General features: G+C 37.8%; 1 long non-coding RNA gene across 1 annotated transcript in view; it reads right to left on the bottom strand.

Moving 5' to 3' along the window:
- Positions 1-1751: 1751 nt before the first annotated feature.
- LOC134565593 (uncharacterized) overlaps positions 1752-18437 on the bottom strand; it is a 329001-nt gene continuing 312315 nt past the window's right edge. The window contains exons 14-16 of the long non-coding RNA XR_010083946.1: positions 18233-18381; positions 4227-4416; positions 1752-2438 (exon numbers count right to left, since the gene is read on the bottom strand). This is a non-coding gene — a long non-coding RNA (uncharacterized LOC134565593). The remainder of the gene's footprint in view (positions 2439-4226; positions 4417-18232; positions 18382-18437) is intronic.

Genomic DNA, 18437 nt, shown 5'->3' with positions numbered 1-18437 from the left:
TGTTTTACAGCCACACTCCAGTCCCAGTGATAAAAGGAAACAGGCATGAACTGAAACATGGGATGTATTGTCTGAGCACAAAGAAATATCTTTTCTTGGGAGAGTGAGCCCTGGAACAGATTGTCCAGACATGATGTGGAATGTCCATCCCTGGAGATATTCAGAAGCTGTATGGACATGATCCTGTGAAACAGGCTGCAGGACCAGGTCACCAGGTCACCAGACATCTAGAAGTTTCTTCCAACCTCAGCCATTCTGAGATTGTGTGCAACATGATCCTTCCTTCTGCCTCCTTCCAGCACAGAGTGATAATATATTCTTGACACACACTGGATGCAAGAGTTAAGAGTCCTGTGAGGTCATTTTCAGCTGAAGCCCATTTCTGTCACTAGCTGTCCTGGTTTAGGGGGAATTTGAGGCTAGGCTTTTACCCTCTACCATCTTTGAAGCAAAGCCAGGTTTTAGGGTATTTAGTGCTATGAGACCCAACTAAGAAGGTATACTTTAGCCTAGATAAACATGGAGGTTAATATTGTATTCAACCTAATGATCATTGCACTTAAGATTTGATATATCCTTCTTAACCTAACAGGAATAAGAACAGCTTTGAAAAAAAAATAAACTTCATTGTCTTCCAGCTCGCCAAATTTTTGTCATCAAAAGAGTTTTTACATATACAAAAAACTACATAATATTGATTATCACTTGCTGTATCAAGAATACTTTCCAAACCAGGAAATTTTCTCAGTAGTCAGCATTTCCACCTTTTTCTCTTCTGTATTTTAATGGTCTCCCATGAGGTATGACATTTCCCTGTTTTTAAAGATGAAACATAATATTTCATCCCTTGTTCATTTTGAGTTCCCCTCCTTCCTGTAAATCTGCTGTTTTTCAAAAGTGCCCCAGAAATTTTAAGTGTCATCTTTGGTTTTTTCTGTAAGAGTCTAACAGACATTAATAGTTAATTCATTTCTGGACAAATTCTAGAAACCATGAAGAGCTCATTGTGTTCCATAAGTAAAGTAAAAAATGAAGAGATATGGAAAAATTTCAAATGTGAAATTCCTCTAAAGGTTCAGCTGTCAACATTGCTGTAACGTCTCCTATTACTTGCTTGTGTTTTACATCTGTTGCAGGGTTTAGATATTTTTTTGTTAAAGTTTTGTACAAACATAGCAAAACCTATGGATTAAGTAAATTGAGATGTTTTGTATTTAGTTACTGAGGAAAGTTAAAATTGAACTAGGTAATTATGTCCAGATCTTTCTTTCTTTATTTCCATGATCATTCTTCATGCAGCATATTTACTACCTTTTTCAACTCAGAGCCTTGAGTGAACATATGTTAGACAGTAATTCATTTCTAAAACATTTATAGCTTTGCAATAATTGACATGCTATTTCAACAAAGAATTTCTACAACGTGTATTTTTCTTCTATCAGAATATATACAGTTAAAGGCATCACAGATGAGTAAAAGAAAGTAATGCAAACATCTTTCTTATCAGTTAAACTAAAAATGCAGTGGGTTCATTTTGGCCTTCAAGTTACAAAGTACATTTTCAGTCCCTACAGCAACAACAACTTGCATGTAAATACTAAAGTCAAGCCTCCTTCATGACTTGAATCATCCTTGAATTTCACAAATTTTTAATTTTTTTAATAATGTTGTAGTAGAAACACTATATTTACCTTTTAATTCATAATAAATTATTTTTCCCATCTGAATTAAATCACAGTAGGTGATTATTTAGTTACAGAGCACGAGGTCGGGACCAGGACCCTTTACCATCCAAAGGAAGCTAAGGGAAAACTGTGCACAGTAAAGTGTTGGGCTGGTTGAAAAATACTGAATTTCAAATGTTTTTCATGGAAAGTAAGACTTTTCAGTCGATGTGCTGACCAGAAAGAAATTCTTCTACACAGAACTATCAGCTGGTCTGCAAGCTAGAGCTAATCCAGCAGTATGTGCATCACACTGGAGATACTAAATCTTGGCGGCAGAAATCTTTGTGATAGGATTTATTGTTCTTGAGCAATACATCCCACGATGCTCTTTGACACTGGAGTTTATTTAATACGATCAGTCCCAGATTCTTTCTTCCAGACTCTCCTATTTCATTGCTCACAGTGGGTTCTTAGAAGTTCATTTTCTTACATGTGACTTCTTCATAAATATGAGACAGAAAGGTCTTATTTTATTTGCCATCTGTTTATACTCCCTCAATGTTCCTTTTCTACATTAACTTCCACATCTGGTTCCACACTTTCCATAGCAGGCCAAAATTATGGCCACATCTACTATCTTCACAACCCCTTCTCCATTTCATGAATTTATCTGCAGTAAAACTTGCCAGAGTAACAGTGTAATTTGAAGTTTTTTGGGGAAGTTCATTGCTTTGGGGTGCTTTGACTTCAAGCTTCTTTCCATTTTTGCCACTGAGGAAAAATTTGGAATATATGATTACTTCTAGGCATTACCATACCCATACTGTCCTTGTATCCTACTTGGAGTGTGGAATGTGTGCCAAGTGCCATGTGCTGTCCACTGTGAGGGTATGTTTAAAAGCTGGGGGATTTGCCCACAGAAAGGTGACTGAGATCTATGACTCATTTCATGTAATTTCTCAGAATAAACAGTTTTTACTTGGCTATGATTCCCCCCCTCCCTTGTTAGCTGAGCCAGATTTGCAATGGTGGCCTAGAAATAAGCGTGTCTGCTATGCTGAGACCATCAAGTTAGAAAGTCACTGTTTCCTTCTCCCATCATTCATTGTAATTGTTTTAATTCTTTTGACTTTGATCAAATGAGACCACTAAAAGTTCTACAATCTGACTGTCATGGCTATTCTTTTAAAAGCTCTCAGCTTTGTCAAATTTTTATTCTAATCCTCTTTTCCTGAAAGCTAAACAATGACAGGTCCCTCCCACTGATCTCTGCCCGTGTGTGTCCACCCCAATATTGTTCATACATGCTCTTCATGGGAAAAATGTACACAGAGATTTGAAGCAGAGGTTAGGATGTCAGGAAAAAACGTTTGATGGAATAACTTGACTGAAGGTGGTCAGCTGCACCAGCAAAACACCTGAGACTCTGAGTATATTCCTTGTCCACTCACTTTGTGTCCCCTGAATGTTTTCTAAGCATTTGAGAACTGCAGAAGTATCACCTGAGCTCCCTTTTCAAAGACACACCACAGAGGCTCCAGGGTTGTAACTAAGCAGCTCCACCACCAAGGGGTTATGCTGGTGAAATGTTACTATTTTCTGGTCTAGGCTTTTAGTTTTAGTAGTTTCATGCCACCTCTATTTCTATAGGATAATTTTAACTCCATAGCCAGACTTTTTCTGGAAAGTAGCAAGGCAATCAAGGTAACTTTTCATTGCTACTCAAAATAAACAGTCTATACTTTCTAGCAGTTTCTCAGTGTTTCTCAGTGTTCCTTAGTGATTTCTAAACTTCTCAGTTTTCTTTTAAATGCCAAAACAGATTGCCAGACTCTGGGGCATTAATTGCACCCTAGGTGCCAATCATTTCAAAAAAAACCTGCCCACAGATGTTGCAATGAGAATTGCAAATTCCATGAGTACTTCAGAAATGTTGGCCTTTTTTCAGAATCAGGCAAAAAAATCTGACCATGGGATCTTTCAAAAAATTTACCTTCACACATTGCAAACTATATTTTCACCTCCCTGGGAAGATTTGAGACATGATGCATATATATGTATATGAATATATATATATATATGATCTTCTAACGCCTCCATTCAATGTGTGTTCAAAAAGTACAGCATGTTTCTTACTTCTCTGAGTTTATCACAGGATGAGGGGGAGGAAAATAAAGAGTCAAAATTTGGTACTTTCAAGAGAAAAAAAAAACATTTGTGACACTGTGGAAACAGGAAGGAAGGAAGTTCTCCTTCATTCACTCAAAGGTAAAAGAGCTGGTTTTGATCCTGAGCACTTCTAATATTTAGAATCATAGAATCATAATCTCTATGCTAGACAAGTAATTAATTCTGTATTCCATGACAGAGTTATTTAGTTTGAGAAAAATCCTTAAGGTCACCTAGTCCAATCGTTCACCACAAACAGTGTACCCAAAAGCCATATCCACATGTTTTTCAAAAACTTCCAAGGATTTCACTACTTTCCTGGGTACCTTGTTCCAATAGCTAACCACATTTTCAGCAAAGACATTTTCCTAATACCCGATCTAAACATACTCTGTGGAACTTCAGGACATTTCCTCTTGTCCTGTCTCTTTTTAGGAGGAGATCTAGGTACACTCTCCTTTCAGGCAGAGAGCACTTTCCTTTGAAGAGAGCAATAAGGTCCTGCTGAGCTGCCTTTTCTCCAGATTAAACAACCCTGGCTTCTTCAGCTTCTTTTCATAGGGCTTGCACCTCATTGCCACTAGCAAAAACAAGAGACAGAAAAAGACAATGAGAATGAGCAGATTGATAGCTCTACATCCACAGAGGCCTCATAGCCAAGACCCAGTTAATCACGTTACCTGTGAGGTTATTAACACCATCTGCAGTGACCAGATGAATACAGATGACTGAGTAAAAAGATCAATTTCAAATATGTCCTGCTTTATTTTCTGTTGGCAGCTGATTATTTTCTACCCTAGTCTGGCAGTGTTTTCAGTAATAATGAAACTATCTTAGGGAATGAGTGCTTCTCAGCATTTCACAATAATTTGAGATCTTTATCACAATTAAGCTTTGTGAACTGAATCATATTCCTTCAGTTAGCTCTACATGATGCCATGTCAATTACAGTAATATAGGTATAAATTTTTTAAAATATTTTGTAACTATTTTTCTTTTGTTTTTCTGGTTTTTTCTGTATTTTTTTGAGTGCTTCCTTAATGCACACTAGTGGACTTATCACAGAAATCCATGGAAATATTGTGATAATATGATGTATGGTAAAAACATGCTCAAGTAATTTCTGAGTATTATATTTTCATAAGCTAGTCTTTTGTATCATAAAGAGAGCAATTTTCACCTTTTTATACAGGAAAATATTACATCCAAGATCTGTGATATAAGATCTAAATTTTCTCTTTTATGGAGGATCCAGCTAGCTTTATTTTGTCAGTTTCTCCAAACCAATGTGTTTGAAAGGAAAATTCAAACCTAATATACCATTCTTTTGTAGCCTTGACAATGTTTGGCCCTCAGCTTTGAAAACAACACTGTTTTGTTGGGAAAAAAAAGTGTTTTCAGATGTGATACTTTTAAAGTGATGTTGAGACATCTCAAAAATGCTTGGCATTAGCTAAGCTCTGCCCCAATTAAAGTCAAAAGATGTATTAACACCGCCTCCAACATGCACCAAATAGAGCCAGCAAGTCTCACTTTTCAAAATTTTATTCAGAGTTTGTGAGATAAAAAAGTACTTTTTAAAAAAGAAAAACAAATATTGGCTGGCCTGACAACTGCTCTGCAGACTGAGTCAAGTAGGATTATTTCTGACTTTTGCCACATCACCAATACCAAAATACTTTGCAAGCACTTTTTCAACTCATTAACTTTATGCAGCCCCATTACACTGAAGAAGATTGTACAACTCTTAGTGATGATGACAGATTCTACCCAGCAACTAAAGCAAAGCTTTTACCTCGTTATGTTGATGCGAAAAACAGCAGAGTATCTCACATACCTCTTTAACAAAACTGTGTGCTCCCTTTCAAGCAGATTAGCTCCAAGTAGTCAGAGAAGAGATAATGTTTACTGATAAAACTGTGATTGTAGAAATTTGTCTTTATTCCTCTCTGTGAACAGAATTCCTCTTAACAATAGGAACTTACACATCATACTTACACATCATAGAATGAAACAGAGGCACACATCACTTATAAATATTTGCTTCTTGTTTTCAGAGCAACAGTACTGTACTGAGTGTGATATAAAGGCCATACTGTGCCAATCCACGTAAGATTTAAAGTGTTACCTTCTTCTCAACAGCAGTCTGAGCATTTAGCTCAAGCTGTGCATACCTCTGTGTGACAAAGTCCCAAAGGTGTGTTGTGCAACTTCTCTACCAGACTCTAGAGGTGGTCATCACATTAATATGTGATTGTCTTTGTATGGGTTACGTCTTTTTCATAAAAGAGTCTCTGAAGAAAGCCAATACCCACCAACTCTGATGTAGATCCACCAAGCTCATCAGCGACGATGGTAGGATCTCTGGGAAAATGTACTTAACAACAGCCAGAGAGAGCAGTGAGAGTATGTGAGATAAACAGCTCTGGAGACAAGGTTGGTGAAAGAGGTGAAGGAGCAGTTGCTCCAGATACCAGAGCAGAGATTCCTCTGCAGCCCTTGGTGAGGCAGCTGTGCCCCTCATGTCCCTATAGAGGTTCATAGAGGAGCCCACACCAGAGCAGGGCATGTCCAAAAGATGCTGTGACCATGTGGGAAGCCCACACTAAAGCAAGGTCCTGGCAGGAGCTTTGTGTCTCTTTGGAGAGAGAAGCCCACACTGCAGCAAGTTTGCTGGCAGAAACCCATGGGGCAGCCACACTGGAGCAGCCTTTTCCTAAAGGATTGCACCCCATGGAAGGAACTCATACTGGAGCAGTTCATGAAGAGCTGTACTCATGGGAAGGAGTCATGTTGGAGAAGTTTGTAGGGAACTGTTTCCTGTGGGAGGGACCCCACGCTGGATCAAGAAGAGAGTATGAGTAGTCCTTGCCCTGAGGAGGAAGGAGACAAAGTGTGACAAACTGACCACAGTCCCCTTTCCCCTTCCTCCTATGCCAGTGGGATGGAGGAGGTAGAGAAAATCATGAGTTAAGCCTGGGAAGAAAGGAAGAGCCTGAAGCATTCACATTTTTCTTCCAGAGCAAGGAGCCCTACTTCTCAGGAAGTAGAAGTGAACATAGAAGTAGAGAACAAATCTTTAGGTTTTTTTAGCTTCCATGCTTGCCATTTGCTTTTGGTTTATGAAACTGCCTTTATCTTGACCCACAAGTTTTGTTCATCTTATTTTCTCGCCCCTACCCTCATGCTGCTGAGGAGGGAAGCAATAATGCAGCTTGATGTACACTTGGCATCCAGCCAAGATCAACCAACCACGACATATTAATATTTTTGATGAGATAGTTCTTACTCTTTGAGATTTTTCAATGAGTGATGAAAAGAAAATTCTATCATATAGTTTTAAAGAAGCATTAATGAAATATTGCATAACCTTTATCCTCAAACACACACAAGCTACCTCACACATTACAGGTATTGAAGTATCTCGGTGTTATGAGACACAATTCTTGTCACAGCAATCTCTTTTGACTATATTTTTTGCCATGACACATTTTCTAAGCTTATTTTAATCCTTTTCTTCAGGTAAACAGTAGTACTCAGTAAACATTACAACATTTTCTAGTTTTGAAGTCCAAGGGGTTGAAGGACACACTTTCAAATAAGAGAAGAGGAGAAAAAAAAATCAAATCAAAAAAGCTTTTAAAGACTTTAGGGCATACTTTCTCATGTACCAGGAGATTATTGTCCCTTGCAGATTTGATGCAGCCTCCTGCCGTATCAGACAAAGGTACTGCTCTCAACCAAATCCTGTGGAGCTGAAGCGTAGCTTAGATACACAGACAATGCTGGATTTTATAAGATCCAGGGATTTTCTTCCCCCTCTTCTCCCGTCGTGTGCGCCAGTGGTCCCCTGCTTCCTGTCTCCAGCTGATAGCAGTGGGAGGGTGGAGGGTCAGGGAGAAGGGAGGGTGGCTGGGGCGGGGGCTGGCAGTGTCTGACAAGTGAAACAGATGATGCCGTGCACCACCTATGTAAACAGAAATAGGCGCTGGGGCTGATGGAGCGCGGAGATATGACCCTGCCCATAGAGCCGCTGAGTCTAGACTCCAGATGTGTTCTCACTGTTACCAGGCCAATTCAGATCCAACTGGTAAATATTTCTACCAGATGACAGTGGGCTCAGTTACAGAAATGAGGACAAAGGACAAAAATAGGCAGAAAATGAGTACTGGGCATTATTGCTGCTTAGAAAAATATTCTGCATAGTTTTGGAGATGTTAAGGGGCAATTATTTAAATAGATCATATACATTCTTTTATTTTCTTACCATGTTCAGCTGAAAAAGTTCCAAGTCAAACTGAAGGCTATTTAGGCAAATTAGTCACTTAAAATGAACTGAAACAGAGGTCTGTAAAGGATAAAATAAAATTTATACTAGGACTCTACCATATGGACAAAAAGAAATGAGAAAAAACTATAGTGTTGATAACCTCAGGCTGGTAAATATAAGTTTATTGGGAAGTGAGTGTTATGTGATTTATTTACAGAAATGAGTGATTATGGAACAAGGACACTCTACAGAAACAAAGTTCAGGACAGAAACCCCTGTCTGCTGGTGTTTCATCACCCCATATGTAAGATTGGGACTCCTGATCCATGTGGTGCTCTGAATGTCGTAAAGTGTGTTAATTAAGGAGCAAGCAAGCACCACTGATGAAATCAAGGCTCTGACAGGATTTAATATTACATCCTTATTTTTATCTGAGGCTTTACATCTGCCTCAGAAAACTAGAGTGAAAAACAGAGCTCTGCAGTGACCTGAGCTCTTTTCTTCTGCCTTCTTCTTCATAGATGGTATCATGCCACATAACCACAGGCTGAAGATTTGTCTTTGCAGTGAGTTGCTGTTCTAGACAGTATATGGTAAGCACAGGAGTATAAGCACAGGAGAATATTATCTATATCCTTTGTGAAGACATTTGCAATTTACACAAGTATTATAAGGTCCTCTGTTTGAGTCCCATGTTTGCAAGATGACTGCCAATAAATGATTTCGGGAGAAGATGTGGACAGAAGAAGACACATGGCTTTAAACAGGCTCTTTCACTGATTGACAAAAGTAGGAGTCCTGCTTTTTACACTTGGGTTGAGATTGTCTGGCAGATGAGTAGGACAAAAACCACCATACATCAATGGAGATAAGATATAGAGTTCCAAATATAAAAGCAAATAATGTTTGGATAAACAAATTTGATTTTCAAATTTTCTTTCATATAATGAGAAGTTTCTATGAATGTTGTTATATTGTTTTGTAAACCATTTATTAGACTATAGAGGTTTCTTGGCACGTCTCACACCGAACATGTCGGTGAGAAACATATGATCTCAGCCTTGCAAGAGTATTTTGGGGGTGTTTTCCCCTCACCCCAGTAATTGGTAGCCAAATGCTTTTATATATGGGCATGCAAAAAGCATCCAGATCAGCAGAGATCAGAGCCATGATATCTATAAAAGTAAAGTTAGAAATGGCTTAGCTATTAAAATGATCACATTAAACAAGGAATAGCTTATTTCCTCACTTTGGACTCATAAACCAGCAGCAGGAGCTTTGAACTGAAGAAGAAAGGCTCCCTAATTTAAATGTTCTTTGAGAAGACCTTTTAAATAGTTAACCTGGTTATGTTATAACTGCAACTTTTTCTGTGCACACCTGTGAAGTGATTGCTTTGTGTTCAAAAGACAGAGTGGATTTACTTACTAATTGGCTCTCCTTGCACTATGTTCCTTTGCTTTTTCTCTTCCCTCTCATCTTCCCTTTGTGTTTGAGGAGCTCTAGCCAAATGTTAAATATTCCTGAGGAGAAGTTTGCAAGCAGTGGTACAAAATGGTTTGGCTGAATGCTCAGAGAATATCGGTATATATTCTCTGGTGAGCAGTAGTGTACTGTGAAATTGCTACATTTAATTGGGTTACAGCTGCTGATCATTTTGTGCAGCTATACTGGGGATTTACTAACAGATTATCTCACTTAACACAGTTTCTTTTCTCACACCTTTTCACCCATATACAAAGGAAAAGAAGGTACAAGACTGAGAATATGTGAATCTAAGCATTCAAGACACTGAAACTCTGTCTTTGAACAAAAACACAGTGCTTCATCCTTCCAGAGGGAGCACACTCTTAGCATTTATAGACCTAATGAATTGGCACCAAGCTCCACAGTACCAAAAATAAAGAATTAAAAAATGAAATAAATTAGACTTATAAGGCCTGAGGACAGAGAAGACACAATACAAAGTTTTGATTTTGGCAGAAACTAAAGGACATTGAGCAGACCTTACAAGAGAAAAAAACCCAACTTTTTGTTTCTTTCACCAGAGGATGCCTTCTCTTCCATCACTGTCTGTTCTCAACAGGAGTGACATCTAAGAACTTATCCCATTCTCTACTCCTTTCTTTCCTGAGAAAAGCTTTTTAAACAGTGAAGAACTCTTTGATCTGCTGGCTTCCTGTAACTATTCACAACATGGTTATTCAGCAGCTCCACCTCTGGCCAGGTCAATGAACATGCTTGAAGCAATATCACATAGTACTGCCTACAGAATATTAAAATATTCACCTTCCAAAACTTGTCTCACAGAAAATCTGCTGACTACTCAGCCTTCCTCCCCATGAATTAATCATCTATTTTTGGCTGACTGGGAGTAGGTGAGGACCTCCATGTCCCAAGAGTATTTAACTCTAAGAATGGAATGACACATCTCATGTTTTATTTATTAAGGGACACGCTAAATGTTTTCAGCATCAAGATTAATTATCCCAAATTTGTACACAAACATTTCTAATCTAGAACAAAGTGCCTGGAAATTAAAGGGTGAGAGAAATAGAGCTAGAAACCTGTGAGATAATATAAAGTTGAGAGTTGGAAACAACTGACATTTTCATGTACCATTAATACCTTGCCAAAATATCCAAATTGTCACAAAGGTTTCGAATATAGTTACATCAAAAAGTGGTTATAATGTAAGAAGATAAATATTTATTTCAAGACAATTCTAACGTAGTCTCTGAAGGAAGTAAATTTTGTTGGAAGATGTATTGATAACTGTGATGAAACAGATTTTTTAAAAACTACCTGAAATAAACAAATCCATTTTTTCAGTCCTGCACATAAATATTTGTTTGCCAATACAAATGCATTTTTAGATATACTATCTTAATATACTATCTAGATCATATAAAAGAACTATTGCGTAGTACGATCTCTCCCACCTTTCCCCTTTCCCTTTCCTTTTCCCTGTCCCTATTTTTTAATCTATCTCATAGGTTTTCATTTGTACTTTTAGACTCAAAAGCTCTTTAGACATCCAGTTGTGTGCTCATGTACAATGAGCTCAATGTTCCTAGCATGTGTATTTCGTCATTTTTGTTTTAAAGTTTTCTCCCAATTTTTGGTCACTCTTGTAAAATATTAGAAGGCAATTCATAAAATAATAGTGTGTTTAAGTTTGGGGTGGGGAGAAACATATGCATATATGATTTTATATGACAAAAAATAAAGTTTAAAAAAATTAATAGACATTTACTTTAGCTTAACTCATTTTTATTTGCAATGAAGACCTGTCACAGTAGTACTGCATAAGATAATACAACTTTTCTTGGGTTTTGTGGGGTTTTTTTGGAAACTGCTAAGACATCTTTTGATTCTTTTTAGAACAGTTGCATTTTCCACAGATTAGAAAAGGTTGAGAATCACTGCTCCAGAAAATCCCCACCGGAATGATGGGTAGGTATAGGCTAAGGTAATTAATGGCTATATTCATTAGATGGTTAGTGTGCAAGGGAGAAAGCCTGAATCAGAAAGTCATTTAATTTGCGAGGAAAAAAAAATACCTCAGAAAGTGCAGAATTTTCAGAGGCAGAGCAAAGAAGCCAAGGCACCAGCAGGAATATTTAGAATGGGCCCACACAGGAAGTTTCTGAGCAGAAGACAGGAAGAGATGGGAATTCAATCATTCCTAGTGGAAGTCAGGAGAGAGTTTGGGTTCACTAGGAACCAGCCAAGTTCACAATGAGTTATCTTGGTTCAGAGATAAATCTCTTTGATTCTGGAGAAAACTCATGCAGGAAAAATGTTCCTGATCTTCAAAAAGCCTCCAGGAAGACTTGAGCACAAACCTCAGGAATGATCCAGACCGTGAAACTGTTGGCTTACAGCAGGGAAACGAGGATAGGGACTGCATTTTTTGCTTCTTTCTTCTGAACTTCTTTTACTAAAGCATTACAGTTTTATCCTTTACTTTTCAATTAATACAGCAATGTTTAAAAAACAGAACACAGGTCTGAATGGGTGGCCCTACACTTACAAATTATGCAGTGCTTTCCAAAGGCTGGCAACAGGTAACTTTCACTGCTAAGTAGCTGAAATGATCTCATTATTAGTCCCATCCAAGAGAATGTCTGGGTATGGTGTAGGAACAAGAACAGGCCAAGCGCTCCAGCAGGCAGCTGGGGTGGGGCCATCCTGTTTGGAAGGCAGGACAGTTGGACAGTGTGGATACCAGTGTGGATACCAGTGTGAATACCAGTGTGAATACCAGTGTGAATACCAGTCCACTGATTCCAGTCTGCCTCAGTGCCAGGGGATCACACGACTGATTGGCTCACATAGATACAGACTCTGTGCATACATGTGCTGTGTTTCTCGTGCAGTCCCAAAAAGGCAAATCATAAACCAGCAACATCAGCACATTTAGTAGGATTATTGAAACTATATGAGAACTGCAAGAAATGTGTTAATTTCTTTTCAAGGTTAAAATATCAGTATCAAAATACGAAAAAAATCCTTGACTGTTGGAATTCTCACTCAAATCAATTTTACAGAATCAGAGAGTAGATAAGGTCAGAAGGCCTGCTTGGATATTGATTTGTCTAATCAAGGAGAATCAAGGAGAGCAGGCTGCCCAGGATCATGTCCAGACAATTTTGAATAACCCCCAGGAGAGACACTCTGCAAATTCTTTGGATCACCTGTTTCACTGCTCAGAAACTGTTATAGTAAAAGAGTTTTTCCAATGTTTAAATTGAATTTCCTTTATTTTGGTCTGTGCCTACAGCTTCTCATCCTTTAACTGGATACCACAGAGAAGTGCCTGGCTCCAGCTATCTTAGTCTCTCTTCATACATCAAATGCTTCAACTACTTCATCCTGTTCATGCCCTCTACTGGACTCACTCCAGTATTTCCATATCTTTGCTGGGAGCCCAGCAATGGATGCAGCACTTCAGCTGTGTTTCACCAGGGCTGAAGAGAGGGGAAGGATCACCTCCCTCAAACTTCTGGCAAAACATCAAAAGAGGAAAAAGTAATATTTCAGAAAAATTAGCTGGTGATCTCTAGATCCTTCCAAAGGCAAAAATTATTAACTCAGTTCAATGTGCTTCTAAATCAACTTTATGGCGTCTTGTGATTTTTTTAGGTATGAATTTTTCCCCTTTTTCACCTGAGACTTCTCATTAGATATCCTACACTCTCACTATAAGAAAAGAATATACAGATATAAAATTATACATAATAAGGAATAATTAATAAATTTGTAGTATTTATAAAATTATGCTAGTAAAGGAGGAGGATGGATACTGATGAAGAGTTTTTCCAAGGGAGAACTCATATAACTTAAAATCACGTTCCCACTTTTCTAGCACAATAGTCTATATAAATCATGGAAACAAATTATTAATATTTACTACTACACTGCCTGTAACAGTTTAAAGCTATGTTAACCTTGATTAGGATTTGCATACTTAAAACATAGTTTAGATTGAATTAAGTGATACTTTGGCATAGTTTTGGTTCATCTTTTCAGTTACTGTTGACAAAGACACAGCAGGATGATCAGTGTTTTTGAAGTATAAATATTTTTAAGCAAGTACATGGACTGCTTTTGGCAGTGTTTGGAGTCATTTAAAAAAAATCTGAGGGGTAAAAATTTGGTGCCCTGACAACACCCATTTCCTCTCAACATTTGATTTGGCACATTTCATTTATAATATCAGACTAATGCATTACCACTAGCCAGGGTAACTGGAAGATAATTATCCCTGGATGCCACGCTTGTAAGTCTGTTGTTACTAGAGGGATCCCATGGTGTTTCCTGCAACCCTCATGACCACACAGACAATATTATAACATCTACATCACCATGACTGTTTTCTGTCAGATTTCATCTTTCCTAGACTCCAAGTGTGGATAGCAGGGGAACACAGTGTGCTCACAGGTCTCACCTGGTAGGAAATCACTATGCAAAGGGAACATGACTCCAGCCCTCAGAGTGAGAACTGCAAATATAACCCAACATGTGCAACACAAACAACAGCAGACCATTAAACCCTTGTGTTCATTTGTCAGAATATTCTTATTTGGCTGTGCTGGCATACCCAGGGTTTTACTGGCAGAGATATAACTCCTTCCTAAATCTACAATAAGATTTCCTGAAGGGAGGACAGGGAAGAAAATGAGATGTATAGAACTGCAAACACCACAATGTGTCTCTCCCACATAGCATTGGAGGGCACTCAGACCAGGGCAATGCTTCAGACACTTTTGCTACATCTCCAGCAGTAAATGAAACAGGGCCAAAGACGTCATACATCATTTTAAGTGCTGGCACATCCCCGGACTGAGCTTGATCCATCCCTAGCTGGCAACTCCTTTAGGAAACCCCCAGCCATGGCTTAATGCCAGAGATCATTGTCAGGAGACAGTCCAGCCAAGACTAGAGAGTTCAGCAATAGGAACACCAGCACTGGTCATGCTTTGTGCCCTAGCACAGACACAGAAATTGTAACAAAGTCCAGTCTTCTTCCAGAATGTCAGACATTTACATAAAAGAAAGTTTATATAAAATAGCCCTTCCCACAAGCCACTGTTGATAAAATAGATCATGGGAAAGGATTGCCAGATAGTTGCTATTAACTTTTTTTTCTTAGTCCACTGTTTCTGTGCTTCTGTGCAGTATTTAGCCCAAGATGAACATGGCCCTAATCTGGGGATGTTGGAGGCTCCAGTAAAAATCATGCACATAGATCCAGTCACACTCCTTATTTTGTCCTCTAAGTTAATTGCAGTGTTCTTCAGGTGGAGTTTTCAACTTTGAAGACTTTTTCTTTCTGGAAACCAAACTGGTAAATGGGTGACTAAAGGAATTATAGTAAATTATTGATTTTTCCTAAGCAACTCTCCCCACTTTTCATGCAAATTAAGACATGCTCAATTAAAATTGAGCTAGAAAGTGCCCTTGCCCATGGCATAGGGATTGGAACTAGATGATTTTTAAGGTCCTTTTGAATCCAAACCATTTTATGTTTCTACAAAAAATGCTTTATTGTGTTTTACATTGTGATTAACTGGCCTCTCCTAGAGCAAAATAAGAAACCTCTAAAGTTTCCATCTCTAAAGTCTTGAAGAACATAACAGCATAGTCTTTAGCCATTCAGTTTTAAGTCATACTGATAGATTTGTCTCTTTCAAGAGAGCATTTTTTTCACAGGATTGTTCTACAAAATTTGCACGAGGAATTTGCACAAGGAATGTTGTGGAATTTTGCTAAAGATTAACAGAGAAAATTACATGGAAATTGCAAGCCCGGTCATCTAGCAACTGACTAGCCTGACCAGGCTTGACACCTAAAAGTGATCTGGCTGTAATCTGTGAATATATGTGTTGCACAGTCCTCCTTCTGCCTTTGGTAATAATTTCTGTATTGTGATCAAGAAACTTTGATAGAAGCTGGACACCTTTCTGCTTGGCCTGTGTGTGAACATCTAGGCTCCTAAACTGCTACATATGCAGAAAAGAGAATAAAATGTTAGACCAACATAAGTATTCATTCCAAAGGGATGTATTCCAAAGTGTGACCATTTGTCAAACTGAGGGCTGGTCTCCAGCTTGCCATTTTCTACAGCAGTGCTACATCCAGCATAGAGACTGTCTTCTGAATGTGACTTGAAAGTGCTTTAAACAGATTTCAGTGAGGTGAGGATGACTCTAGCTCACTGAATTGTCACTTCCATTGTAGTAGTATCTGGACAATTCATTGATACACATAAGCACAGTAAAAAAACACCCATCACTTCCTGTTCCACAAGTTTATAGTTAGCAGTGAGTAACTGATTTGAATTACTAAGCATTCAAAATCATAGTTAGAAGAAGTAGAACTTCCTATTTTGGAAGAAAAAAATAAAAATAATAAATCCACCACGTTCACGGGTGTTTCCAAAAAAAATGACTAATTTCCAGTCAAGCACGATTACAAGACCTAAAATGTTACATCCATTTTATAAAGACAAGTTTCTTCAGTCACGTAAAGCTTCTGGTAATAAATGTAACTTCTGTTTAAGACTAATATAAAACTGAATCTGCAAAATAATTCTCTGTATAAGGAGAACTTCCCTGTCACTCTTTTTCCATTAAAGTATTTATAACAGAGATCAGACAAAGTGTAGTCTGATGGAGAACAACACTTTATTCTCTTTTACTGAAAATAACACTGAAGCACAAAGGCACTATCTTCCACAAGATGTGCATTCATTGGAATCATTTGATACGGATTCATTGATTAAAAACTCGTGTAAACCCATTTCACACTTCAGTATGCTGTTGCATACAACCCACCAAGAGACTTAACATCTGTTTTTGCAACCTGCATTTTGGTCCAGTTCTGTGCATGTGCATCATTAAGAAATCCACTATATCAGTTTCCTTATCTGTGCACTGTAAAACACTTCTGAAGAGTTTTTGCTTTATAATTTAAAATTGCAAAAACTATCATTTCCAGAAGCCCATGGGCAAAAACTCTGTTCCTCTATGGCTTTACAGACTGAACATTTCCTGTTACATGCAAGAAATACTGAGTCCAGTAGGGTGTGGTACACAATTACACACATTGTTTTGTTAAAATAATTGTCTAGTGTCCATCAAATAAATCGTAAAAATAAAATCATGCCTTGAGACCTAATGGAACCAGTGGCTTTTATAATAATAAATACATTTACCAAAAAAAACCCCAAAAACTGATTTTCTGGGGTTTTTGACTTGTTGTTGTTGTTGTTGTTTTATTTTGGTTGAGGTTTGGGGGGCTTTTGTTGTCAGTTTGGTTTGGTTTGAGGTTTCTATTGCCAATCCTTCCTTTCCCAATCTATTGTAGAGAATGGAAGCACCATTTACTACACAAAAGTATCTGCTAAAAATCTGAGCTCTCAAAAAACATGGGCACTCTCTAAATCTTTAATGTCTGTATCACACTTTCTTCAGTACTTTCCTGCTTTTATTTTCTTTAATTAAGACTTGGAACATAATGTCTTTGGAGTGGAGAGCAAATCAATTCATGTAAACCTCTTCATATTTTTGTGTCCAAGTACTAGCTTAGAGTAAAATCCATGTGCATTACTTTTTCCTCTGTAAGTAGAGTTTTCATAGTCATGCAGTGCAGTACATCAGCTCAAATTTCCACATAAGCATCAAGAAAAACTGGAGTTGCACCACTCAACCTGTATAACCCACACACTCACTTTTCCCGTTATGCAGATTTCCAAATTATTGAATGAGGTATAAATTTTGAGTTACAGGGATCAAAGAAAGACAAAATATCAAAGGCATCTAGAAGACAGAAAGGTAGCAGAAAGGTCTTCAGCTTTGTCTCCAAAAAGTCAGTATGATATCAGCTTCCCCAAGCTTTCTAAGTGGTGGGCATGTATGTGTAGGTGGTTAAAATCTATTTCTGCTTTTATTGACTAGTGAGAATACCTAGGCAATTGCTAAGGGGGCATTACCAATGTTTGAGGTGCAGATAAGGTGTGTTGGTCCAGCCTGGAGCTATTTCCTCCTTAATATTGTTCCATTAACCCTTGTATTTTTGACATTAATTTTAATGGCATTTCATTGCAGTATTTCCTTAATGTATTTTCCTCAACGTTTCACTCTAGTCTTCTGAAATAATAACATTTTGTAATAATATGAAAAGAAAGAGAACCAAGATGTAATGCCAGTGCAAACCAACAAAAAATATTCCACTGCACCATCAAAGGATCTGATATCTTCTTGTTCTAAGGTATGCTTTTGGTGGATTGGGAAGATTGAAAATGGAAAATAAATGGTAGATCATCACAGGAAAAGGAAATAATTAGAAGTAACAAAAAAAGAAAGATGTAAGTGACCCTCTTAACAAAGCTGATGGAGAAAAATAGAAGGAAAGAGAAAGAATCAGTAGAGAGATTAATTTTTTTATCCAGATAAATTTTAATTCTCTGTGTACAACTATATAAATGTCTACAGTTCATTATATTTAGACCTATAATATAGGTCTCAAAGGGAACTCTTGTTCCCTTTGCTTAATATTTATTATTCAAATGAAAGTTTTTAAAACCCTTTAAAACAAAGATCATCATACTTCTACTAACCTTTTATTCCTTGGCATTTTCACATGGGGTACACTTTAAAATTATCTTCAGCATAGATGTTGTCCCTGCAAGACACTTCTGGACTTCTCCATGCAGTGAAGATGTGATTCTTCAGCAGTTTTTCAGGAGCCTGCTTCTCCCAAATGTGCCTAGAGCAAAGGAGGGAGAAACAGTATTTGACTGAACACTCCCCAAAGAGGGAAGG

Source organism: Prinia subflava, chromosome 2 (genome assembly GCF_021018805.1).
Source record: "Prinia subflava isolate CZ2003 ecotype Zambia chromosome 2, Cam_Psub_1.2, whole genome shotgun sequence".
Taxonomy (NCBI): domain Eukaryota; kingdom Metazoa; phylum Chordata; class Aves; order Passeriformes; family Cisticolidae; genus Prinia; species Prinia subflava.
The sequence above is the reverse complement of the archived record's forward strand: the minus strand, read 5'-3'. Positions and strand labels throughout refer to the sequence as shown.